Source organism: Erpetoichthys calabaricus, chromosome 10 (genome assembly GCF_900747795.2).
Source record: "Erpetoichthys calabaricus chromosome 10, fErpCal1.3, whole genome shotgun sequence".
NCBI classification, from domain to species: domain Eukaryota; kingdom Metazoa; phylum Chordata; class Cladistia; order Polypteriformes; family Polypteridae; genus Erpetoichthys; species Erpetoichthys calabaricus.
In genome coordinates, this window is record NC_041403.2 from 16,914,601 (window position 1) to 16,942,094 (window position 27,494).

Consider the following 27,494-nt stretch of genomic DNA (forward strand, 5'->3'; position numbering starts at 1 on the left):
AGGTGTGTGTTTGCCTGGAGATTTAAAAAGAGGCATATACAGTACAAGGCAAGCTTACAGTTCTAATTATTACAGTGATTATGTGATTTTTTCTTCTTTTGAAAAATGTTAAATGCAATAAATAAATTCTGCAGGTTTTCTGAAAAGGCAACCTGCAAGAGCGTCTTGGTAAATTCACTTTTTGTATCCAAGGCTTCTACACTTTGCTGTCCCCAGTCTCAACCCTCAGGTTTCATTTGTACAAGTCTGGCACTGATGATTCCGCTCAAAGTAAAGTGGGTTGGAGAGACGCTAATTTTACAGCTTCACTCAGGGCGGCAAAAAAAAAAATGGTGGAGCCGGTGCTGTTTGCCATCAGTAGTGGCCATCGGAGCTGAAAAAGTGGAAAATCTACAAAATATACAAGTTGGTGTAACCGCTGTCACGGTACAACTGAAACAGTGAACTATGGGTCGGAGTTGAAGTCACAGAGAATGTTTCCTCCGTTTGGTGACAGACACGTTTGAAAATTCACCAGTGCTTTTCAAAGGGAGATGTTGAAACTTTATAAACTGCCGACAACTCAATGTGACGATGCGGGTTCTGCTCCATGCTCCCATCACTCTTTCAGGGAGCCTCTTGAACCCGACACTGTCGGTAATGTAACCGGATGAGCCGGACAAAGAGGACACCAATCGCAACAAGGGGTGCTTTTATTACAACAACAACAACAACAACATTTATTTATATAGCACATTTTCATACAAAAAGTAGCTCAAAGTGCTTTACATAATGAAGAGAAGAAAAATAAAAGACAAAATAAGAAATTAAAATAAGACAACATTAGTTAACATAGAAAGGAGTAAGGTCCGATGGCCAGGGTGGACAGAAAAAAACAAAAAAAAACTCCAGAAGGCTGGAGAAAAAAATAAAATCTGTAGGGGGTCCAGGCCACGAGACCGCCCAGTCCCCTTTGGGCATTCTACCTAACATAAATGAAATAGTCCTCTTGGTAGTTCGGGTTTTTCACGAAGTCACTTGATGCTGATGGTTATACAGACTTCTGGCTTTTAATCCATCCATCATTGTTGGAACATCATGGTGCTTTGGGTAGATGGTGGTGGCGCACGCCACCACCAACAGGACACCGGAAAAGGAAACAGAAGAGAGTGTAGGGGTTAGTACAGATTTTGAATGAATAGTTATTATAATGAATTAGATATACAGAGTATCAGGATTAAATTACAGTGAAGTTATGAGAAGGCCATGTTAAAGTACAATTAAACAAATCAAAAAACAGTGTTCAAATAAATAGTGCAGTGCATCAAAACGTCAATAAATAAATAATCCATAAAAAATAATCCAATAAATTAATTCATTAAAAACAAAGTTAAAATATTGGCTGGAAGCAGTCCCTTCTTTAAAAAAAATGGCAGCTCCCCTGCTTCTCCCATCCGGGCCCTGCACCAGGGGAGCCACCCTACCTGCAGCTGACTTCTCCTGAAGGGTCTGTAACCTTTCCGACCCTGGCTCCGTGGGGGTCCGCCAGACTGAGACTCGGCTTCCTCAGCGACCAGGGTGCTCACACTGGGGCGTCCACCTCCCAAGCCTCCAACTCTCGCTGCCTTCCATGGCCTTACGGGGCAAGCCGTCCTCGATCGTGGTCACTCCTGCACCTCTGCAAAACTCAGTAGGAGTGACCCAATCCGTCTGCCCCCGGGTGCCGGCCAAACACCCCACTAGGGCTCACTTCTCCCAGCTGCCTGTTCTTCTTATAGCGAGCCTGCACTCTCGCTCGCTCACTCACACTGGCTCCTTCGCTCCCTGCCTTCTTCTCCCTTAACCTCCATTCTCTGTTTCTTTTCCTTTTTTCTCCCCTCTGCACTCACGCTTCTCCTGTTTATGATGGGGACGTGGCACAGGTGCGGCTTTTAGCAGCTCCCGGCATCAATTATGGATATGGACAATTCTTCACCTGTGCACATAAGCGAGGAAACGCCCGCACCCCGTCGCGTCCAAGAACCGCTCTGGCCACACTACCACACCCCCCTCTATAAAGCCGTGAGTGCAGCGATTATTTATTAAAAAACTGGCCTATTCTTCTAAGCCGCGGACCCGCTATATCACACACAATCTGTTCAAAATATCTCAATGACAACTGAACTGTCGTGACAAATTTTCTGGAAGAATACGTGGGCCACATTTCAGCAACATTCATCCGCTGGGGCCGAGTTGTTTCATGTGAACATATGGACAGAAAGGCTGACAGACTTAGTGATATGTCGTGCATTACATGCAAACACACCTGAAAAGGGGGTGGAGACTGCTGCTCAGCTCACTGCAACTCATAACCCTTTGGCTCTGTGAGGCAGAACGCTATTGGCTGTCAGAAAAAAAGGGGCGAGCACAACCAGTATTATCCACTTGCAGAGCCACAGCACCATACGTCACCGCAGATCTAGGCCAACAGTTTCAGGACAGAACTGACGTCACCGCTGTTTCAGGACAGAGGTTCGGAAGATGACTTTTGGAAGGTTTCGGCGGGTCTCGGCAATGTCCGGAAGTAACGTTGTGTCATGGACCCGTTCAAAAATGAAGTGATAAAAATGAGAAGGAAAAGCAGTACATCAAACCAAATAATACGGATCATTGTGAAGTTTGAAGGGTTTTCGCATGCTTTGTGCTCGCCTATAAATGGTGACGTCGCTCCCCTCCTGGAACTGCAGGTCTACAACTGCTGGCCTAAACCTGCGGTGACATTTGGTGCTGTGGCTCTGCAAGTGGATCCTACTCAGCACAACTCTGCTGGATGATCACCAGTTGGTCGGCAAAGTAGACGTACCCACTGATTTTCAGTCATTTAAATTGACACGGTCTGATGACGAGATCAGTGACATCGGTTAGCCCCCCCGACTAGAGGTTACGTAATGTGACTTTGCCCTAACAGTGCTAGTTGACTATTAGTTATGAAGGTGACTGGACTGAAAGGGTAGCCCTCCGCAATCCGAGTCTGACACCTTATCAGTAAACGAGCTGTCGCCCAATCCAGCGTCGGTGCCCACTTTGCACCCGTCTCTGCCAGGATAGGCTCTGGGGGCGGATTGGGAGAATGTGGCGTTATGTGTCATGGATGATAGTCGCCACTGTTAATATAAGCCATAACCTCTGCGCTCTCAAGTGCTACCCTGACAGCGAGCGGTGCCTGGAAAGTTTATGGAATGCCTGGTTACTATGACAACATGATTTCCGAACATGAAAGGCCTGCATTAAATGGAATAATATATATATATTTTGGTGCAAAACATGTTAGCGAGGTATAATCTTTGAAGGCTAAGCGGATTCCCAAAGGGAGCCGATTTCTCTTTTTAGATATGGAATTTTTTTCAAATTGCGAGGAGCCCATCTTGACGTTCCAAGTGCAAAGCGCTGGCTGAGCCTCAGAACGAGTCCACTGGCAGCCTCCTGGAAGGAGCTGATAATCAGCAGTCGCGCACCAGAATGCAATTATGATTATGATTATTATTTTTTTTTTTTTTTGAACATGAAAATACATCAAAGTTTCTACTGAACGTGAGGAAAGAATGACAGGAGAACATGAGTAATTAGGCCGGATTTTTAGGAGCGCTTTCATTCCAACACTTTTGCTGTTTCTTTTTTGGCACAGGTAGAGCACTACGTCGTCCCCGGAGCTGCATGCTAATTATGGAACCCAAAAGCAATTTTACATTTCCGTTGGGCTTCTTCAAGAAAACACACATGCTAATTTATTTATTTATTTTTTTTTTTCTGTCTTTCCACACGAGCTGAGGGTTTTCAAAGTACAATTCATAAAAGAAGTGGGGGACATCATCTCACATGGCAGCGGGCCGGGACCTGCACTGAGCACTGGGTGTTGTGATGGAAAGCGGGGCGTCAGCGAGCCCCAAACCCCCAAAACATGAACACACAGAGAGTCTCGGGTTCAAATAAAGGAGTAACAAAAGCACAAGCACCAACATCCTTCCTCTCTCTCTGTCTACAACTCACCTCTCCTTTCACCATCGCACTGTCCTCCTCCAGGCAAGTGCTGCTTTACGTCCTCCCAGCTTCGACTCACCTTCAGGCATCAGGGCCACTGGTCGATGGAAGTACTTTGGGGTCATACGCAAGACCCATTTTAGGGAGCGGATCTCCCGACAGTGCACCCTTGTGACACCCATGATCCCCAGCAGGACTTTATTGCTGAACAACATCTCCCAGCATTCCCTACTGGATCCAAAATGGTTGCCAATACGAAGGGATGCTGCCATCTCAAATTCTGAAGGAATTAAAAGTCGCTAGCAATATCTTCCACTTCTGGTGGGCTGTCCGGCCTCCTCCTCTGGCCATCACTTTTGGGTCTGGCTCCTTTCTTTCTCTTGGTCGGGATGCCCATCTGCCTGTTCGGCGCCTCCCGTTCGGGTAAGGAACCATCTCCTTCTCTGATTGGGATGCCTGTCCAACCTGTGTGGCATTCACAATGCATATTTGTGGTTGTTGAACTCGCACCCTGATCTGATGTTGCTGAGTTAAACTCCGGGGCCCACGACCCTAAACTGAACTCAGTAAGTTTGATAAGGGGGACGGGAGGGGGGCCCAACTCTGATCCTGGAGAGCCGCAATGGCTGCATGTTTCCCTTCTTGCCACTTTCTTCATCACTGAGTAATTTCTGCTGTTCATTGATGCCCTTGTCCCTCATTTTAATTGACTTGTTTTTCAAGATTCTGTCCTCTGAATTGCTTTATTTTTTCCTTAAACGGCACCCAAACAGAAATGAGTTGTGAGGATGACCACCTAAGGTGGGGCTTCAAACTCCAACCAGTTTCTTAATTAGAACTCAGTTCCTGTTGTTAATTAAACCTGTTATTTAATTCCATGGCTTATTGCTGCTCTTATTCTGCCACAGCAGACGTTTCCAAAACTGTTTCTAAGACCACCGTACAACTGTTTTGTGGACCTGAGCAGGTCAGCATTACCGAGACCTTCACTTTTCTTTATTTTCAGATATTGTATGATGGATGCAGGTTAGCTGGTCATGTGTTGGCCTGTTTTGTATCTCATGATTGTATGAATGCTAATTAAAGAAAAAAAAAAAATTAAGGGGTCCGAGTCTTAAATAGCAAATCAATTAAAATGAAGGTAAAAGAGTTAATTGGCTGCAAAAGCCAGTCACTAATTAAGAAAAGAGGTTAGAATGAAAAACTGCAACCCTCCAGGATAGGAGTTGGAGACCCCTGGCCTTTAACCTGACTTCACAAGCAGTGTGACCCCCTTGTGGCTAAGGCATTACAATGCCAGTCTATTATACTCACTGGGCAAAACAGCATGTTGTGGCCTGGAGTCTCATTTATAAAACTTTGTGAGGATTTCAGTGTTACAATATGTGTACGTCAAAACCTACAAAATACATACGCCAAAACAACAACAACTTAAGTTTTGTATTCTGCTCTTAAGTGAACAACTCTGTTAACATACAAGTATGGATTATACTGATTACTAAATACTGAAGTGGGGCACATATAAATAAAGACTTGTTAAAACACAGAGAACAAGGTAGACACTGCACATAAATGGAAACCAACAATATCTGACCATTAATTAAATGATGAACTACGGCCAGTTAACAACAGAGGAGAATAAAGCTGTAAAAGAGAAACTCACAAAGTCAGACACAGAGTCCTGGAGCCCTCGGCCAACTGGCCAACGACCCGCTCCTGGGTTTTCTGTAGTGGAGTCTGTGCTCTGCAAAATAAATAAAACCTGGCATATGTTACCTTTATAAATTACAGTCACCGAGTAAATGTGCGTACATGAAGGAGTCTCGAAATAGCCATATATGGACTATGCTAATGAACCTCATACATATGCAATCAGGACACAGCAGAACTGCACTGACTGGTAGAGCAGCCCCCCACCTGCCAAATCAAGACTGAAGCACCTCTGCTCTGTGCTCCGGGGGTCCAGGGTCTGCATCTGTGTCTGGTGCCCACTGTCACCTGGCACAGGCAATGACATGATTTTTGCTGCAATTAATATTTTAAATTCATATTTTTTAAAAAGTTTTTCTTCCTTTTTAGTTATTCTGGTGTGTGTTCAGATCAAAGTATGTTTGTATACATTATTTATCAAAAAAAGTAAAATAACAAATTTCCTCTGGGGACAAATAAAGTCCTATCTATCTACGTAATAGTGCCTTTCACATCTATCTAGGCTGGCAGTGTGGCATAGTGGTCAAGGCTTTGAACTTCAAACCCTGAGGCTGTGGTTCAAATCCCACCACTCGACACTGTGTGACCCCAAGCAAGTCATTTCACCTGCCTGGGCTCCAACTGGAAAAAGAAAAGAAATGGAACTAATCTCAAATGTTGTAAGTCACCTTGGATATCTATCTATCTGTCATATAGTGCCATTCTATCTATCTATCTATCTATCTATCTATCTATCTATCTATCTATCTATCTATCTATCTATCTATCTATCTATCTATCTGTCATATAGTGCCTATCTATCTATCTATCTATCTATCTATCTATCTATCTATCTATCTATCTATCTATCTATCTATCTATCTATCTATCTATCTATCTATCTATCTGTCATATAGTGCCTATCTATCTATCTATCTATCTATCTATCTATCTATCTATCTATCTATCTATCTATCTATCTATCTATCTATCTATCTATCTATCTATCTGTCATATAGTGCCTATCTATCTATCTATCTATCTATCTATCTATCTATCTATCTATCTATCTATCTATCTATCTATCTATCTATCTATCTATCTGTCATATAGTGCCTATCTATCTATCTATCTATCTATCTATCTATCTATCTATCTATCTATCTATCTATCTATCTATCTATCTATCTATCTATCTATCTATCTATCTATCTATCTATCTATCTATCATATAGTGCCTTTCATCTGTGTCTCTTACTTATCATATTCCTAAAATGTACTTCTGAATGCTTTGAAATCACTTCATTTTTCTTTTGTCCGGCACCTCTTGACCCCCAGATATGATACTGTATACCATTTGACTCGTCTTGAAGTCTAGTTGTGCAAGAGATCAAGTTTTTGGGGGTTTCCCCGTATTTTTGGCCTTCCAGACCCAACAAACCCTCATTTTTTGGTTATTTGTGGACCATGTTTTGTGCAGGAAATTATGCCCTTATGATAAAGAGTAAACCAATAGATGTCTTCAGCAAAAATGATCATATGGACTGGAAATTGTTCAGGCCACATCAAAGTTTTCAAAAAACTTTAAAATAATTGGAATTGGTAATATAGGCACGTGGAGTTTCATTTTTTGCTATTTCAAAGTTGCTGATCACAAATATGATGATATTTTTGATATTTGATTCTTTACTGGTGGTCCTAGCCACTCACAGAAGGTTAAAAATGACAACATTTCAAACATAAGCATGTGGCGGATTGTTTTAGACTGTTTCACGGTCAGTGATTACAATTATGATGTTATTTTTGATTCTTTACTGGGGACCTCGCCCCCGATGGACCTCTGTCAGAGGGTGAAAAAATGACAAATTTCTGTTACGACTGAGAACATTTTGACTTTAAACATTTACATTAAAGCACATGTTTTGATGATTCTATTTGATGCAACTCTTCTTGCCTATTATAAACTTCTATCTGAATCTTCTATAATAAATGATACAGATATACATTGAAAAAATTGTTTTGAGTATTTGATGTGATTTTTTTACTATATATTTTTGAACCCTGACTTTGAATATGAAGGCCATTTTTCTCCATCACGTAACACTTTTTCACAAAAAGTACAATTTTTACCTGTCAGTTATTGGGTTTTTAAAAAAAATAATTTTCACACTATAATTAATTAAATTTGAGAATTGTATTTTAATAATTTGATTGAATTTAGTAATTTCTAGTACTAGAGTGTATGTTTGAAGCAAAACAGTTATTTAATTCAACAACAAGATTAGAACATAGCAGGACTTGAACACGGCATAGCAGCAGCCGGGCCTACACGATTCCCGAGTCAAAAATTGACACTGAGTTCAGAAGAAATGGTGAGTTTGAAAAATATCTAACAGCTTGGTGCCATCATCAGACCTAGCTTGATGAATGGTGCCGCTAGCACCGCTTCATATTAAGTTAGGGTTAAGGAGGCAGTTTGTCAAGGCCGTATCATGAGAAGGGACCTGTTTGATGAACTTGTGCTAAACAGTTCGGGGTTTGTCTGTGGTGTAATCGAGACCTGATCTTAGAAAACTGATTTCTGATGCAGAATTTAATGATGCGATGAAGGAACTGGAATGAGAGGCAAGGGATTCATTCAAAGAAGTCATTTCTAATGTTTGAGGTAACAATAAAGAATGAAATGATAAGGAAATTGAGAAAAATATAAGGAATTGGATGGCAGCGTGACCCTCAAAGTTCACTTTTTGGAACTTTTCCCTTAAAATCTTGGAGCGGCTTGTGAAGAGCAGGGTGAAAGATTCCACCAGGATATCGAGGACATGGAAGGAAAAGAGCAGGGATGTTGGCAGGTCAGTGTGATGGCAGGCTACTGCTGGTTGATTCATACGGTGACACCAGAAAAAGTCGACAAATGACGGGCCGCCAAATGAAAAACCCAACAAGTGTTATAAGGAAGTCAATAATTATGTGTTGTTGTTTTCTTACCTTTATGATTAAATATATTAGACTGACTAAATATTTTCATGTTAAATTGATTTAGAAGAATGTTGTATGCGTGAATAAAACGTTAAATGCTAATTACAGTTTTTTTCAATTTTGCACTTAAGTGTGGTGTGATGGAAATGGTCTAATTTATTTAAAATTGTTTTCATGAATGCAAATCAAAATAACTATTCACAAGTAAAACTATTTTTTATGAGTTTAATTTTGCAGACCCGTGTGATTAATTGTTAAAGAAACATTGCTTTATCCTTTGACCAGGGGATTTGAGAGTTTTTGTGGACATTTAGCATTTTTGAACCTTAAAGGCCTTTGAGCTGCGTTTGGGGTTTACCCTGCCTAGGGTGAGGTCCGTTCAGTGGGTCCAGACCTGCAACGACAGCACATCTGGCTTTTGATCGTTCTTTGAGGCCTGAATTCGTTTTTGAGCCTTGTTATGGCCAAAATCATAACAGTTTTTATAATCTGAGACACTTAAAATTACATATATATATATATACTTATACATACATACTTGTGTGTACAGTGATCCCTCGCTATATCGCGCTTCGCCTTTCGCGGCTTCACTCTATCACGGATTTTATATGTAAGCATATTTAAATATATATCGCGGATTTTTTGCTGGTTCGCGGATTTCTGCGGACAATGGGTCTTTTAATTTCTGGTACATGCTTCCTCAGTTTGTTTGCCCAGTTGATTTCATACAAGGGACGCTATTGGCAGATGGCTGAGAAGCTACCCAACTTACTTTCTCTCTCTCTCTCTTGCGCTGACGTAGGGGGGTGTGAGCAGGGGGGCTGTTCGCACACCTAGACGATAGGGACGCTCGTCTAAAAATGCTGAAAGATTATCTTCACGTTGCTACCTTCTGTGTGCAGCTGCTTCCTGAAGCGACATGCTGCACGGTGCTTCACATACTTAAAAGCTCAAAGGGCACGTATTGATTTTTGACTTTGTTTTTCTCTGTCTCTCTCTCTCTCTCCCTCCTCCTGACAGAGGGGGTGTGAGCTGCCGCCTTCAACAGCTTTGTACCGGCGGTGCTTCGCATACTTAAAAGCCAAACAGCCCTATTGATTTTTGACTGCTTGCTTTGTTCTCTCTCTCTCTATCTCTCTCTCTCTCCTGACACGCACTCCTTTGAAGAGGAAGATATGTTTGCATTCTTTTAATTGTGAGACAGAACTGTCATCTCTGTCTTGTCATGGAGCACAGTTTAAACTTTTGAAAAAGAGACAAATGTTTGTTTGCAGTGTTTGAATAACGTTCCTGTCTCTCTACAACCTCCTGTGTTTCTGCGCAAATCTGTGACCCAAGCATGACAATATAAAAATAACCATATAAACATATGGTTTCTACTTCGCGGATTTTCTTATTTCTCGGGTGGCTCTGGAACGCAACCCCCGCGATGGAGGAGGGATTACTGTATATATATATATATATATATATATATATATATATATAGTGATGGATGGCTGGGGTCCATGCCTGGCCGGGACGCCCCTTCACCATATTTGCCAGTGGGACAAGGGTGGGAAGCCCAGTAGCTCCCCCTGGACACTAGATGGCAGCCTTCCTGGGTTGCAGCGGTGCCTCAGACTACCCCAGGGCTTCATGGGGATTGGAGTTCTGAGCAGCTCTTTGGGGTTCTGCAGGCGCCACCAGGGGGTACTGCAACAGGAGCGGCTGGCCCCTTTTGGGCACTGTTTTCGCCTTACCCAGAAGTGCAGCCGGATGTCAGCAATCAACCACCTGGAGCACTAAATAAATAAATAATTAAAAGGGAGCCAGCAACCACCACTCAGTGGCCAGTGTCGGGTGGAGAAGGACAAGGTTGCTGGGAGGGACTGGTGGTGCTAAGGAGGAAGAGAAAAGTGCTTTTGTGCTTTGTTACTTGTGTGCTTGGAACTGTGTTGTGTCTGTGGTTTATGGGGAAGGTGTAGCCCACAGATGAAGAAAATAAAAGCATTTGTTTTATTTTACATGTGCCTCCCGTGTCCAGTCTGAGTCAGGTCAGGTGCTATATAGCGTCAATCTTACAATATATATATATATATATATATATATATATATATATATATATATATATTGTAATAAAGAAAGAAAATGCTGGAATACTCAAAAAGAGTTGGGGAATTACCCCGTATAATGTCCAACGGACAATATGAAAAAAAATATGAGGCATTCGACAAAACATGTTGGGTACAATCATTTTTATAGCAGAAAATGTTGGCAGGAAATTACAAAAACGGAAGCAACGTCATTGGAGATGGCTGGTAGTGATGTCATCAGGGATGGCCGGTAGTGACTTCATGGCGATGGCGCTGGAAGTGATGTCATCAGGGATGGACAGAAGTGACGTCTTTATGGTGGAATCGGAAGTGATTTCGTCTATGGATTGGATTATGGGATTGTGGCTGCTTTGAGAACCCAGAAGTATGGTCAGTGAATTACTGTTTTCCTTCTTTGTTTCTGTAAATGGAGAGAGAGAGAAATTAGTACCCTAAGTTCTTGTCAATAAGCCGCGGCTTATCTAAGGAAAAAAGTTGTGAAAATGAAAAAATAGAATATCGGCTTATACATAAGTCCGGCTTATACATCCATCGCGGGGGTTGCGTTCCAGAGCCACCCGCGAAATAAGAATATCCGCGAAGTAGAAACCATATGTTTATATGGTTATTTTTATATTGTCATGCTTGGGTCACAGATTTGCGCAGAAACACAGGAGGTTGTAGAGAGACAGGAACGTTATTCAAACACTGCAAACAAACATTTGTCTCTTTTTCAAAAGTTTAAACTGTGCTCCAAGAGAACACAGAGATGACAGTTCCGTCTCACAATTAAAAGAATGCAAACATATATTCCTCTTCAAAGGAGTGAAGCAAACAAATCAATATGTCTGTTTGGCTTTTAAGTATGCGAAGCACCGCGGCACAAAGCTGTTGAAGGCGGCAGCTCACACCCCCTCCGTCAAGAGCAGACAAAGAGAGAGAGAGGGAGAGTTTGTTTTTCAGTCAAAAATCAATACGTGCCCTTCGAGCTTTTAAGTATGCGAAGCACCGTGCAGCATGTCTTTTCAGGAATCAGCTTTACAAAAGATAGCAACGTGAAGATAATCTTTCAGCATTTTTAGACGAGCGTCCGTATCGTCTAGGTGTGCAAACAGCCCCCCTGCTCAATCCTCATACGTCAGGATCACAGATAGTCAGCGCAAGAGAGAGAGAACAGTAAGCCGGGTAGCTTCTCAGCCATCTGCCAATAGCGTCCCTTGTATGAAATCAACTGGGCAAACCAACTGAGGAAGCGTGTACCAGAAATTAAAAGACCCATTGTCCGCAGAAATCCGCGATATATATTTAAATATGCTTACATATAAAATCACAATTTAAATGACCGCTACGCGCTCGTGTTGACTCGGTGACGCCCAGAGCAGAAAGAACGCGCTCCGGCCGCTCCAACCGCGCCATGCGGGGAGTGAGAGAGACGGCAATATCTCACACTCTCTCCCCCCTTAAAGAAATTAAATGGGCGCGAGTGAGACCACTGACCTCCCTCCCTTCTATTAGTTATAGGTTATAGTACGTTCGGCTTATCCATGAGTCCGGCTTATCTATGATACGATTTTATTTTAAAAATTCGTATGATTTTTGGTCTCCGGCTAATACATGAGTCCGGCTTATAGACAAGAACTTAGGGTACTTATAATCAACCTTTTATCTTGCGAAATATTACTCACCTTAAGACTTGTTGACACTTCCTAAGTGTGTGCGTGTGACAATATACTGTATATACTGTAATGTGAGACAACACACATATAAAGGGTCTGGGGCACCCATAGGCAAAGCCCCTATATTATAAGTAGGCATAAAAAGCTCAAAAAAAACAGTGTGGTAAACGCACGAGACTAGTCCTGCTGAAACCGGTCAAGTCTGAGTCAATATGGTGGTACAGTAAAATCTCAATTATCCGTCAGGGATCAGGACCGAGGGTGTGATGGATAAGAGAAAAGATGGAACAGCTACTGTTAAAATGGAAGATTAGCAAATCTGTAGATTAGTGAATAGTCAAATTTATTTACAGAACAAAATATAATATAGTATCAACAAAATGAATTAATTCATATAATATTGTAATGATTAGCGTAGTAAGGAAACACAATTCAATGGTACTGGAGTTTTCTACATTTTACTTGGAGCCTTTGTTCCGTAACAAACGATGCCCTGTCTTATACTCCGTTATCTGGTTACAGAGCACACCACCAACACAATCACTTTATCTCCTGTCACTCCCGTTCTTGTCTTTCTCCATACCTCACACACTCCTGCTTATTGTCTCCTCACTCCCTACTCCAATCTTCCTTCCGCCGCACCTTTCTTTTTCTCCTAACTTCTCCTGTCACTCATCTCCTAATAAACGTGTCCACCCCTTCACTCAGTCCCCTCACCAATCATTCCACCCTTTCTGCTCCCCTACAGCACATCACAAGCTGCCTGCACGTCACAATATATTAATAAAACAATATAACAGAATTTAAAAAGAAAATTGCAATACAGGAGAACATTAATGTTAATACATTAACATTACTGTCAGTGGTTTCCATTTTTCAATGTTGTCAGCATCACGCTTTATATCGTTCTCTGTTGTTCTTCCTACACCCGTAAATTGAAGGAATACTTGAAGTGCTTTTGCTGTTTCGTAAACTTTTAATAATTTCAGTTTTTTGTGACAATTCCAACACCACAGGCATACGTTTATCAGCCATACCAATGTACAGTAGATTAATTATAAGAAAAGAGAAAAGCTACGAAACGCTATTCAAACTGAAGGTATGTAACTGACACTGTGATTTCAAAATGCGGCCGGTCATGTGGTGCTAGCAGAAGAGGGAGTCGATCCAATGTGCAGAGCTCACAGCGTACCGCACGGCAGTAGTAGTACAGTAATAGGTAGGCGCTGGCGGTTGACAGAGACTGACCGTTAATCAAGTGACCGATATTTGAGGTTTTACTGTACTTCCGGTTAAGTTGAATTCTGGGAGGAAGAGGCGGGCACAGGTGGAACAGATTCCTGAATGGACGTGATGGGAGTCGGCACGTCAATCATTCTGTCTGCGGAGTTGACAGAAGTAGAGATACTGCGATACCGTTACTGCTTAGCACCCTCGGCTCGCCTTTGGTTAATATTGTTATTATCTAAGCCCTTAAGTTGTTCCCCAAGCACACACGTGTGACAATACATATTTTAAGGGAAGGTGTGCTTGAGACTGCATGTTGAACTGGGACACCCTGGCTTCATTTGTACCAGAACATTTGAAAATATAGATTGCTGCGTTTTCAGTACCCTCCCTGGCTTGCATTCAAATGCTGTTTTTATTTCTTTTTTTGTTCATTCTTTTAACATAGTTAATCATTTAGTTTCCTTGTGTCTAGATATCTCTTTTCATGTAACATGTGTTTTGTGTGTGTGTGACGATGTGGGTGTGACTCCATGGCTCCCACTTCCCTTTAGGGAATCTCTTGAACCCGACACCGTCCGTAATGTAACCGGATGAGCTGGACACCACAACGAAGGAAGGGGAAAGGTGCAAAAGTACAGAAGTGTTTTTATTTGAAAACAACAAAACCAAAATAAAGTGCAGTGCTCCAAAACGAAATTAAATAAATAATCCATTAAACCCTGGATGAAATAGTGAAGGTTAAAATCCAATAAATAAATCCTTTAAAAAACAAAGTTTAAACAATGGCTGGAAGCAGTTCTTTAAAAATAAAGTGCCTTCCTTAGCTGGCAGCTCCCCTGCTTCTCCCATCCGGGTCAAGCACCAGGGTAGTCGCCCTACCTACAGCTGACCGTCTCCATGTCTAATTGTTTCCGTGCTCTGGCTCCGTACGGCAACTTTCCCGAACCAAAACTTGGGTTCTACCAACGGCCTAGGCGCTCATGCTGGGGTTCCGATCCCAAATCTCCGACTCCCTCTGCCTTCCCAGTCTTACACGGCAAGCCGACCTCGATCGTGATCACTCCTGCTCCTCTGCAAAACTCGGCAGGAGTGACCCAATCCGTCCGCCCTGGGTGCCAGCCAAACACCCAGCTGGGGCTCACTTCTCCCAGCTGCCTGTCCTTCTTACAGCGAGCCTGCTTCTTGCTTTCTCACACTGGCTGTCAGCTTCCAGCTTTCTCTTTCTTCCTCCTCTAACCTCCATTCTTTCGATCTTTATCTTTCTTTCACACTCGTGCTTCTCCTATTTTTAATGGAGACGTGGCACAGGTGTGACGATTAGCAGCTCCCAGCATCAATTACGGATACGGATGATTCCTCACCTGTGCATTTAAGCAAGAAAACTACTGACCACGACTGTGGCGATTATTTATTTTAAAAGCTGGCCTTTTCTTCTAAGTCATGGACCTGCTATACCACAGTGTGGTCCCCTCAAAAGTCGGAGCCAACTGCCCATCATTATAAAGGCTGAAGAAAACCTGCAGTCCCTTGTGGTTCATTGAATGCGCTGGCTTGGGTGAGTTTTGTTGGATTTCTGTTTATTTTGTGCTTGTGGATTTTTTGCCCCCTTTGCTGTGCCTTTTCTACCATTCTTTGTACCGTGTGTTTGGACTTTTCTTAGTATGGGTGTTGCCTAATTTGGCAACTCCTTTTGCCTTTTGTGCTCATCGGAGCTCCACTGTTGTTAGTTCATTTTTGTGACAATAACTCTTTCAACATTTGCCCTTATTCTAACTAGCTGGGGTTTGACGATTTCCCCCCCTTCTAGGGGTCATTTGTGGGTGTATTTTGGGACTGTTGTGCTTAGGAACGTCAAGTTCATACCATAAATGAGATCGAAACATGTCAACATTTTCTCTTGCTCTCTGATAGCAGTTTTATTTCAATGAACCAGATATTTACTTAAGACTTTTAATGACTAACTATTGTGGGACCTTCGGATGGTACTTAATGGCCCCGGAATATTTCTAGAATATACCCACTTACCTGTGAACCCAGACACAGGGGATGCACAAACCAGTGTGTTTCTTCGTGTCGGTCCCAAGCCCGGATAAATGGGGAGGGTTACGTCAGGAAGGGCATCCGGTGTAAAATTTTGCCAAATCAATATCCACCCATCCATCCATTATCCAACCCGCTATATCCTAAGTACAGGGTCACCAGGGTCTGCCAGAGCCAATCCCAGCCAACACAGGGTGCAAGGCAGGAAACAAACCCCGGGCAGGATGCGCACAAACACACACACACACTCACACACACCAAGCACACACTAGGGACAATTTAGGATCGCCAATGCACCTAACCTGCATGTCTTTGGGTTGTGGGAGGAAACCAGAGTACCCCGAGGAGACCCACGCAGACACGGGGAGAACATGCAAACTCCACGCAGGGAGGACCGGGGAAGCGAACCCGGGTCTCCTTACTGCCAGGCAGCAGCGCTACCAAATCAATATGCGAACAGCAATACAAATTTCCATACCGGATCGGTCGAGCCCCGGGTTCACAACGACCGCTACCAGTGCTGTTAGCCAACAGGGTGCTGGCGGAAATCACTGAAATAGTCAATTTATGTAAATGAGCCTAACTGATAAAGGAAGCTGTTCTGATAGATATCTTCAGTCTGCTATGCTGCACTAAACAAGAGCATACGGGGCTCCCCCAATTGGTGTCATAAAAGGACGTCCATTTTGGACTTCATTGGTAATGATGGTCTCGCATTGGTGGTTCAGTGGTAGAATTCTTGCCTGCCACGCGGGAGGCCCGGGTTCGATTCCCCACCAATGCATCCACCCTTTGACAGGCGGAGTGGTGGCTCTGAGGCTAGGGATCTGCACTGTCAGTCGGAAGGTTGCCGGTTCGAATCCCGTAAATGCCAATAGGGACTCTGCTCTGTTGGGCCCTTGAGCAAGGCCCTTAACCTGCAATTGCTGAGTGCTTTGAGTAGTGAGAAAAGCGCTATATAAATGCAAAGAATTATTAAGATATCCTTTACTTATGGACTATTTTTCTGCAACATATATCCAAAAGTAAGAATTGAGGGCGGACATGTCTGGATGAAGGGCCTGGAGCCAAGCAAGACCATTTCTGATCCTTTTCTTTCTTTTTTTAATAAACGTTGTTAATTGCTGTTTGCAGACATGTTAAACTTGATAATGTTTGGAAATTAGTAAAACTTTTAACTTTTTTCACTGATTCTCATGCAATATTTTGCACATTTTGCCCCCCAAAAGACAGTAAAGCACAGTCTTATTATTCTCTAGTTTTCCTCTCACATTCCCACAGATGTGCAGGTTCACGTCAGTTGGAGATTCTAAATTAGCCTCAGGGCAAAAGTAAGTGTGGATGCTGCAAACCATAATGATATTAATAATGGTATCATTTTCTCCTAAATCCTGACATCAGACGGCTTGGTTTGGAGTAAAGTCCCAAAGGCTGGGTGACTCTGTGACTTCCCACATGACAGCACTCAGACATTAAACCATTCTGACAGACCATCTGTGAACAAACGAGCGAACTGCAGCTCTCTTGTATCATCTTGCTCTTTTATTTACTTAGCAGATGCTTTTATCCAAGGCGACTTACAAAAGAGGACAGTAAACATCAAGTAAACTTCAGTCTGAGGGACGGTTTGGGATCAAGTGTGACAAGACAAAGGTACAAGATTGATCATCACAAGTGAAGAACAAAGAACAAAATACAATGTCTAGGGTACAAAACCTAACAGCTGATATCAGTTCGACAGAAATTCACCAGACAAGAGGGTCTTCAAACACATCTTAAACACTTTGAGAGTTGGAATTTTGAATTGAGGTTCCACCAGGAAGAACTACACATGGAAAGAGTCTGGATTGAGATGTAACAGAATGCAGAGCAGTCATCTGTAGACCGGACCGGATGAGAAGGAGCAGAGGACCTCACTAGCGTCTCCATGTTGTCACACATGTTCGCTTAGGAGGCTGCCAACAAGCCCAAAGCTGAGTGATCTACCACGAGATGAAGGGTTGATTTTGGGTACTAACGCCTCTCTCTCTCTCTCTCTCTTAACAGATCTTCAGTACTTCCGGTTTCTCAAAATGGCCACTTCACACCAATCCCGCTTTCGGGCTTCAAAGAAATGGATGATGTCACTTTTCCGGCTCCACCATGATGATGTCACTTCCAGTCCCGCCATCATGACATTACCTCTGGCTCCCTCTTAATGACATCACTTCCGCCTTTCTGTGTTGATGTCACTTCTTGCCAAATCACATCCTGTCACCATTTTGTGTATATAAATCCTCATTTCAACACTGTATTTTGTCAAATGCTTTGGTTTTTGATCGTATTTCATTCAATTTTCATCACGTCTGATGGACATTATACGGGGCAATTTCCCCAACTCTTTGCGATGTTTCCTGAATCCGATTTATTTATTACAATGTATATATTGGTGCTGTCCCATTGACTACTCTGTAGACCAGAATCAAGGATTTGAATGCAATATGTGCTGCTACTGGGTAGCGCTGCTGCCTCGCAGTTGGGTGATCTGGGGACCTGGGTTCGATTCCCGGGTCCTCCCTGTGTGGAGTTTGCATGTTCTCCCCGTGTCTGTGTGGGTTTCCTCCGGGCGCTCCGGTTTCCTCCCACAGTCCAAAGACATGCAGGTTAGGTGGATTGGCGATTCTAAATTGGCCCTAGTGTGTGCTTGGTGTATGGGTGTGTTTGTGTGTGTCCTGCGGTGGGTTGGCACCCTGCCCAGGATTGTTTCCTGCCTTGTGCCCTGTGTTGGCTGGGATTGGCTCCAGCAGACCCCCGTGACCCTGTGTTCGGATTCAGCGGGTTGGAAAATGGATGGATGGATGGATGTGCTGCTACAGGAGGCCAACGTAGTGATCTGAGGAGAGGAGTGATGTGTGCCCGCCTCAACTGCTTGAGCAGCAGACATACTGCTGCATTTGTTGCACATGCAGAGAGTTGCAGTAGTGCAGATGTGACAAGGCCAAAGCCTGGACCAGGAGTTGGGCTTCATACTCCATCAGATACGGTCTGATCTTGTGGCTGTTATACAGTGTGAATCTGTAAGGACAGAGAGCCTGTAGCAAACACGGGCCCAGAAGGACAGCTGGTCGTTACAACTTAAGAACATAAGAACTTTGACAAAAGAGAAGAAGCCATTTAGTCCATCAGGCCCGTTTGTTTAGCTAATAGCTAAGGTGTTCCAACAGCCCATCCAGATTCTTCTTAAAGGTGGTCAAGGTTTCTGCTTTGACTCCACGTCTCGGTAGTTTGTCCCAGTGTGCCGCAACTTGGTGTAAAGTTTCAGTCATTGACCACCACCTCAAGACTGCTCAAATATGGCTTACTACCATTAACCCAGTAAGCAATGCAATGCTCGATGCGCCCCTGCTTTCTTTCTCTCTGTTTCCAGAATATTCCAGCAAGTTTTTTTTTTTAGCTGTATCAAATATTCTGTGCCTGTCCTTCAGCTCTGATCTTGTTTTTTAAAATTTTTCTCTGTATGTTTATACTACAAAATGGGCCTGGTCTCTTGGCTCATGTAGCTTCTAATGTTTCTGTCTGAATTAGCTTAAGCCGTCCTAACCCAAGATGTTCATAAGAGATGTAAGGATTTACTTCATGAGGTAGAAATACAGAATAAGGACGAGTTGTGTTTAATATTTAAAAATATTAAAATGTGTGCTTCAATGTAAATGTTTACAGTCTAAATATCCTTGATTGTAATAGAAATTTGTCACTTGTCACCCTTTGACAGAAGTCCACAGAGGAATAGTAAATGATCAAAAATCAAAAATTACATCATATTCGTAATCCCAACCTTGAAATAGTCTAAAATGAAACTTCACATGCTTATGTTTACAATTTGTAATTTTTAACCTTCTGTGAGTGGCTCTTAGGGGGCTAGGACCACCATCAAATAATTAAAATATCAAAAATATTATCATATTCGTGATCTGCAGATAAAATGACACTCCACATGCCTGTGTTTTGTGAAAAATGTAACTTTGACCCCTTATGTCCCAACTAGGGGTGAATCCCTGGGGTCAGTTGATGTATGTGGTCTGCACAAACTTGATTCCTTCTGATATGTTTTTGCTGAAGACACCTATTGGTTTACTTTTTATCATAAGGGTGTCATTTCTCATACAAAACAAGGTCCAAAAATGGCCTAAGAATGAGGGTATTTCGGGGTCTAACGGGTCAAACCAAGGGGTAACCATACAAAGCTCAACATTTTGCATCAAGATGAGTCGATCAGTATTGTATGTCATATGTTGGTGTTTTCCCTTACTGATCAGGGGGCGCCAGACCAAAAAAAAAACAGAATATAATTCCAAAGTGAGAAGTAATCCTTATAAGGACGGCACTTTTAACTGTGTGTGTAAAGTAAATGCTGACTAATCTAAGTGAAAAGTATTAGCAAAGGGCCGAGTCAAAAAGAATAGAAAGTTCGAGAGGCAATGTTTTTGGCTGAGTTATTGTTTGTAAGGTGGAGCATTTCACATGGCGAAAGGGCTGTGAGGAATCCAACCAGCTTCACTGACCAGGCCAGTCCTCCTTTGCTTGCCTGAAAGTCTCTTAAACCAGTTCCACCAGCATTCCTTGGACTTCACAGGCCCAAAAAAAGAAAATCAAGCCTCAAAAATAAACGTAAAATGTTCCAAATAAATCAAAAAAGTCCTTACAAGAGGAGGGATGACTGTAAACTCTTGGCTTGTATAAAAAGGCAAACAAAAAAACTTTATGAATGAAAGGTTTATTATTTCAAAATACTTCTTCAATCTATTCCTGATTCAACTGTTTGGAGATCATGGTCACTCAAGACTTACCTTGTTTGTCTTTGATCTGGGTTTTCTGAATAAAATTGTACATAAAATACGCAATTAAATGAAAACTAATTTTCGCCAGGGTGAACTGTAGCAAGCACTACATTGGTGATTGGTGAGTTGTCTGTGTGTGTCAGATACAAGTGCAAGAAAAAGTTGCCCAGAACTTCTGCCTGAAGTAGCAACTTTAATTCAAGACGGTCCAAATTCATCAACAGGAGTTTGCACTCATGTGAAATAGTAAGTACACCCCTTGATTTTTTTGGTGACAAATGTGGACATTTCAAGATGTGATCTTCCTTTAAACAGTGATGTATTGAAAAAAAATATTTTATGCATGGACAAATTAACAGATATACCATTCCCATTTGTGGAAAAAGTACATGAATCCTCCAACATAGGGCTGTAATAGCTAGTATTGCCCCGTGCACTCTGTTTCTTCTAACCGTCTAGCAATGTCTGACATCACGTCAGAGAAAGCTGTCCCCCCCTCCTCCATGCAGAATTGTTTCAGCTTTGTGGTGTTTCTGGGGTCCTGCCTGCGCAGTCTGTTTCAAATCCCCCCACAGCATCTCAATGGGATTCAGCTTCAGGCTTTCTCTTGGCCAATTCCAGAAGCTTCCATTTCTTTCTTTTCAAACACTCCTTGGTGGATTTACTTGTATGTTTATTATTATTGTCATGTTGCAAAGTCCACTTTTGGTTGAGTTTCAGGTTTTTGACAGATTGTCTCATACGTCTCACACTATCCTCATGCACCCTCTTGGTACAATGAACATTTCATAATGGATTTTATGTCTGGGCCCAAACTAAGCAAGGCAGCCCCAAACCACAACTTTTCCTCACCATAATTTACAGCTGATATTGCATTCTTCTGGTCTAACACCAGACTTTTGTTTCTTTAAATATGTCTTTTAGTACAGAGCACACTGTTCCAGAAGTCCTGCTCTTTGCCTAGGTGTTGATAGATAGATAGATAGATAGATAGATAGATAGATAGATAGATAGATAGATAGATAGATAGATAGATAGATAGATAGATAGATAGATAGATAGATAGATAGATAGATATGAAAGGCGCTATATAATAGATAGATAGATATGAAAGGCTGCGGTGGGTTGGCACCCTGCCCGGGATTGGTTCCTGCCTTGTGCCCTGTGTTGGCTGGGATCAGCTCCAGCAGACCCCCATGACCCTGTGTTCAGATTCAGTGGGTTGGAAAATGGATGGATGGATATATATGAAAGGTGCTATATAATAGATAGAGATATATGAAAGGCACTATATAATAGATAGATAGATAGATATGAAAGGGACTATATAATAGATAGATAGATAGATAGATAGATAGATAGATAGATAGATAGATAGATAGATAGATAGATATGAAAGGCACTATATAATAGATAGATAGATAGATAGATAGATAGATAGATAGATAGATAGATAGATAGATAGATAGATAGATATGAAAGGGACTATAAAATAGATAGATAGTTTAAGATGGCCAGCAGCTTAGCCTGGCTGGGACGCCCCTGATATGGAAGGATAGGGGAGGGCAGCTTTTTTATAACACTGCCTCCCCCAAAATGCTAGTTGGCAGCTCCCCTGGAGAGCAACAGTGCCCCGAATTCCCACAGGGCATCCTGGGACTTTGAGTTTGGTATCTCAGCCCTGTTGGGTGCTGTGGGTGCCACCAGGGGGTGCTGTGGAAGGACCTGGAGAGTCATACTGCCCTCATAGCCTGAAAGTACTAGTGAGTCATGAGGACGGAAATCCAGAAGTACTTCCGGGCTGAAGAAAACTCAAGTTCTCCATCCAACCTGGAAGTGCTAGCCAGTCACGTGGACAGAAGAACAGACACTTCTGGGTTGTGCGCTATATAAAGGACTGCAGAACACCCAGCAGGTGAGCCAGAGTCGGGAAGTAATAGGCAGTGCTTGCTGGGAGATGTGGAGGAGATAAAGAGAAGACAAATAGTGATTATTATTGTGTTTATTTGCAAGTATTGTGGCTATGGTGATTGGAGGGCACTGTACAAGTAGTTAAAGGTATAAACATTCTTCTTGGTGCTTTTACTCCGTGTCCCGAGTGTCTGTCTGTTGGGTTTAAAGGGGCAACAGTGCCATCTAGCATTCACGACAGATAGATAGATAGATAGATAGATAGATAGATAGATAGATAGATAGATAGATAGATAGATAGATAGATAGATAGATAGATAGATAGATAGATAGATAGATAGATAGATAGATAGATAGATAGATAGATAGAACTTTATTTGTCCTTAGGGGTAAACTCTAGTCTTGGCCCGATGTTCTCTCTGTTTTCCTCCTGGCACAGTAGCCCTGTACCTATAGTTGCGCAGCCTCTTTCTAACGGTAAACTCATACACTTTGACGTCAATACTGGCATGAGCTACCGGGAGGTCCAGTGATGAAATTCTGGCATTCTTATAGACTTCTTTCAGCATCTTGCATTGTGCTGTCAGGATAAACTTGTTAGGGTGGCCCGCCTGGACAAGTTGGCAGTTGTTTGAAATCTTCACTTGTAGATGATCTTCCAGATAGTAGAATGGCTGATTTCTAATTGTTTGGAGATCTTTTTAAATCCCTTCCTAGACTCATAAGTATCTGTAACCTTCTTTCAGGAGGCCTCAGGGAGTCCTTTCAATCTCTGTGTGGAGTTAACATACACTTCAACATGACAGAACAAACCAAACTACTGTAAATGTTTGAGGTTTAAAGGAGACAGGTCAGACAAGACCCCCTCTAATGAAGTAGTGAATAATGTAGGCGTGTACTTACTTTTTCGACAAGTATGTAATTTACATTGATGTTAAATTATGCATGTAAATTTAAATGTATGCGTTTAAATTATATACAATAAGACGTGAATGTGGCATGATGTTTAGAACATAAGGAATTTGATAAAAGCCATTCAGTCCTTCAGGCTCGTTTGTTTAGCTAATAGCTAAGCTGTCCCAATATCTAATCCAGAGCCTTCTTAAAAGTTCTGAAGGTTTCGGTTTCACCTCCATGCCTCAGTAGGTTGTTCCAGATTCTCAAAGCTCTTTTCATAAAGAAGTCATTCCTGGTTTCAGTCTTTTTTGCACTTCCCTTAATTTTCCACTGATGTCTTTGGGTTTGTGATTCACTGTTACGTTCTGCTTAATCTACTTTATCCATGGAGAATTTTGAAGACCTGGATTAGGTCTCCACACAGTCTCCTCTCTTTGAGACTAAACAGGTTTAATTCTCAAGTCTGTCAGAGTTGGACATGTCCTTTAGTCCCATGATGCTCCTGGTTGCTCAGCTCTGCACACCGTCATGTGCTGCTCTGTCATTCTTTTAGTGTGGTGACCAGAACTGCACACAACCCTCCAGATGTGTCCTCACTAGTGCATTATATAGTCTGAGCATAATGTCCCTTGACTTATAGTTCAGTTTTTATGATATAACCTAACATTTTGAATCACTTCTACACATTGCTCAGATGATGAAAATGCCGTGCCAACATAAACCCCAAAATCCTTCCAGAGGTTGCCTCCTTATAGCTCGATGTCTCCCATCTTGCATTTATAATTGATGTTCTTGTTGCCCATTTATGGCGCTTTGTACATTTCTGCATTAAACTGTATTTTCCGGGTGTTTGCTCAGTTTCGAAGCTTGCTTGTGTCTTTTTAAATTGTTTTGCTTCTTTCTCAGTATTTTCCATTTCTCCAATGTTAGTATCGTCAGTGAATGTTCACAACTTTACTAACAATACTGAAGTGAATGTCATTAATATAAATCATAGAAAGTAACAGAGGCTCCAAGGACAGATCCCTGAAGACCTCCCTCCATTCTCCTCTTCTCTGTCCTCTTTATCTTCTGCTGGTTAACCAAAATGACGTCCAGTTTGGTAGGTTACCTCTGATGCCCACAGCTTCCAGTTTCAGGATTAATCGTCAGTGTGGGATGACTGAGTCGAAGGCTTTCTGAAAGTCCAATTCAATTATGGCGTATGCTTTGAATGGGTCAACTACTCCGGTTGCCTGTTCAGAAATTTGAAAACATTGGTTTGGCAGGACCCTCCTGTCATAAACCGATGCTGGTTGTTATTTAGCATATTGTTTTATACAGAAACTTTTCTAATTTAATTCTTATGATAGCTTCCACAATTAAGACTTATTGGTCTATAATTACTGGGATCCATTTTGTCTCCCTTTTTGAAGACTGGAGTCACATTTACAACTTTCCAGTCCTTAGGTACGTCTCACGTCTCAAATGACTGCTGCAATACGCCTAAAAAAGGTTTCGAGATGATGTTCTTTTCAATTTGTGTTGGTATATAATTTAACCTTTATCTATAGATACTTTTTGCTTTGCATCCTCCCCGACCATAACCTACCTTCTATGAGGGAGGAGTGAAAGTTTTAGATTTGTCAAAAGTTTTGATCTCCGATTTTCGACGAATCTCGACGTTTTAGGGTCCCCTGCCACCGAAAACATTGATATCTTGATGATGGGTGTGTGTCTGTCTGTGTGTATCTAAGCTAAAACGGCTGGACGGAAAAAAAACAAACTGTTATGAGATGACAATGCGCTGATTAGTTTTTGAGCCAAATCGTCCAAGAGAAAGAGTCGCTCTAGAGGAACCCTCAAATATCGTAACTCTGAAATTAATTATGAATTCTTCTTGTCAATTGCTATCGCAATGACCTATTTTATGATCAGAAAGATCAGCATCAGACCGGTAAATAATTACTGAAATGTTAGAGAATAGTTTGGGTAACTTGGTTATTAGGGTGCAAAGCCTACTGACGCTCACGTCCAATTTTTTGATATGTCCACATATATTAAAAAAAGAAAACAAACATTCCCTGGAGTGTATTTACTTTTTCACATGACTGCTGCATCTGCTGTACAAGTGGTCCTTCGTGGTCCACCTATAAGTCTAAGCTACTGATGATTCTGCGGTAAAAACACGGTACTGAGTGGAGCCCACCTTCTCAATCTTAACTGGTGAAAATGACAGCTTTCGTTTCCTCTTGCATTTCATGTCACTGGGAATCGACTGGGAAGAATGCAGAGGCGCTCTTGCTCCTTTATTTACATACAAGAAAAGTTTTTTGTGGTCTTGTTAGGGAGTCAAGGCTGGGGGGCTGTCAAAAAAAGTGGCCTGTTAAAGCCCACTGAGGCAATCCTTGTGTGATTTTGGGCTGTACAAGAAATCAATTGTTGTTGTTGTATTGCTATCCCCTTTCCTCATTATCCATGATGTCTCTGCTCCCTACAATACAACACTCCCCCCATTACTGATTTTATTCTTCTTTTTTATCCATTCTATTTGTTCACACTTTTCCTTTTACATTGAAGGCTCCTTTTCCATTTGCTATATGTATTTTAATTTTTTTTCATGTTTTCCATCCCTTGACAGCATACTTCCCAAATATTTAAACCTGTTCACTTCTTCCAAGGCGTGATCTCCAATTTTCATTGTTACAGGTTTCGCTGTTCTTTCTTTTGTTATGCACATCACTTTTGTTTTCTTTGTATTGAACTTAATTCCATACACCCGGCACATGTAATCTAATTTGTTCATTAGTTTCTGTAGTCCTTCTTCATTGCTTGATGTTATTGCTTTTTTGTCTGTAAATTTTATTGATGTAATCCGTCTTCGTCCAACTTTCGCCCTTGACTCATTGTTTGGCAGCACTTCTTTAATTATTCTCTCAAGGTAGAAGTTAAACAGGGTGGGTGAGGGGGAGCCTCCCTGTCTGTTACCTCTTCCTATTTGACATAACTATGTTAGTCCATACATGGTGCTTACTTTTACTGACTGGTTCATGTTTAGGTTTTCAATTAGTCTTCTGTTCCTCCAATCTATTTCTGAGGTGGTTACTGCTGTTTCTTTTCATCTTTACCCGCTTCTATGTGAGTTTGATGTTATTGATCAACCTTCTCCAAACACCTCAGTCCTGCACCTCCTCACCAGTCAAGCCCTTTTCCTTCAGATCTTCTTTTATTTTATCCATCCACCACTTTTGTTGTATCTCTGATTGTCTCATTTCTTATTCTGTCCTTTTTCATTACTCCTTACGTCCATCTCCACATTCTCATTTCTTCCACATCCATCTTCTTCTTCTGTGCTCCCTTTACTGGCCAGGTTTCAGCTGCATATGTCATTGCTGGTCTTTTCATTGTCTTAAAAACCTGACCTTTAAACTTTGTCTTAATTATTTGATCACAAAATACTCCTGATACCTTCTTCTTGTTGTTCCATTCACACTGCACTCGGTGAGTTATCTCTGTCTCTAATTTTCCATCTTCAGCTAGCACTAATCCTAGATTTTCAAACTTATCCACTATTTTCAATAGCTCTCCCTAACTTCTGAATCCCGATCATCATTAAATAACATGTATTCTGTCTTTTTCCAACTTATCTTCAACCCTTTCTCTTCCAAAGCCTTTCTCCATTCTTCCAACTTTCTGGTGCTACACAACACAGTGTCATCAGCAAACACCCTACACCAGGGGGATTGGACTTTTATCCCGAGTCAACACATCCATGACCAGATGAAAGAGGTAAGGACTTCCCTGATGCAGACCTCCTCAAACTTGGATCTTGTCTGTTACTTAAGCAAAATAAAATCAATACACTGCTTTTAACCTGAGTCCTCACTATGTCATACATATCCCGGACAATCCTCACACACTTCTCTGGTCTTCCTCTATCTATCTATCTATCTATCTATCAATCATATAGTTCCTTTCCTGACTATCAGTCTATGTATGTATGTATGTATGTATGTATGTATGTATCTATTTATCATATGGTGCCTTATCTATCTATCTATCTATCATATAGTACCTTTCCTATCTATTTATATATCTATTATATAGTGCCTTTCTTGTCTATCTCTCTATTATATAGGGTCTTTATTGTGTTTCTATGTATCTATAATATACTGCCTTTCATGTCTATCTATTTATCTATTATATAG

General features: G+C 41.7%; 1 non-coding gene across 1 annotated transcript; it reads left to right on the forward strand.

Annotated features, from left to right (window-relative positions):
* Window positions 1–16,395: 16,395 nt before the first annotated feature.
* Window positions 16,396–16,466, forward strand: trnag-gcc (transfer RNA glycine (anticodon GCC)). The gene has a single exon. It is a non-coding gene; the product is annotated as a tRNA-Gly (tRNA).
* The last annotated feature ends 11,028 nt before the right edge of the window (window positions 16,467–27,494 follow it).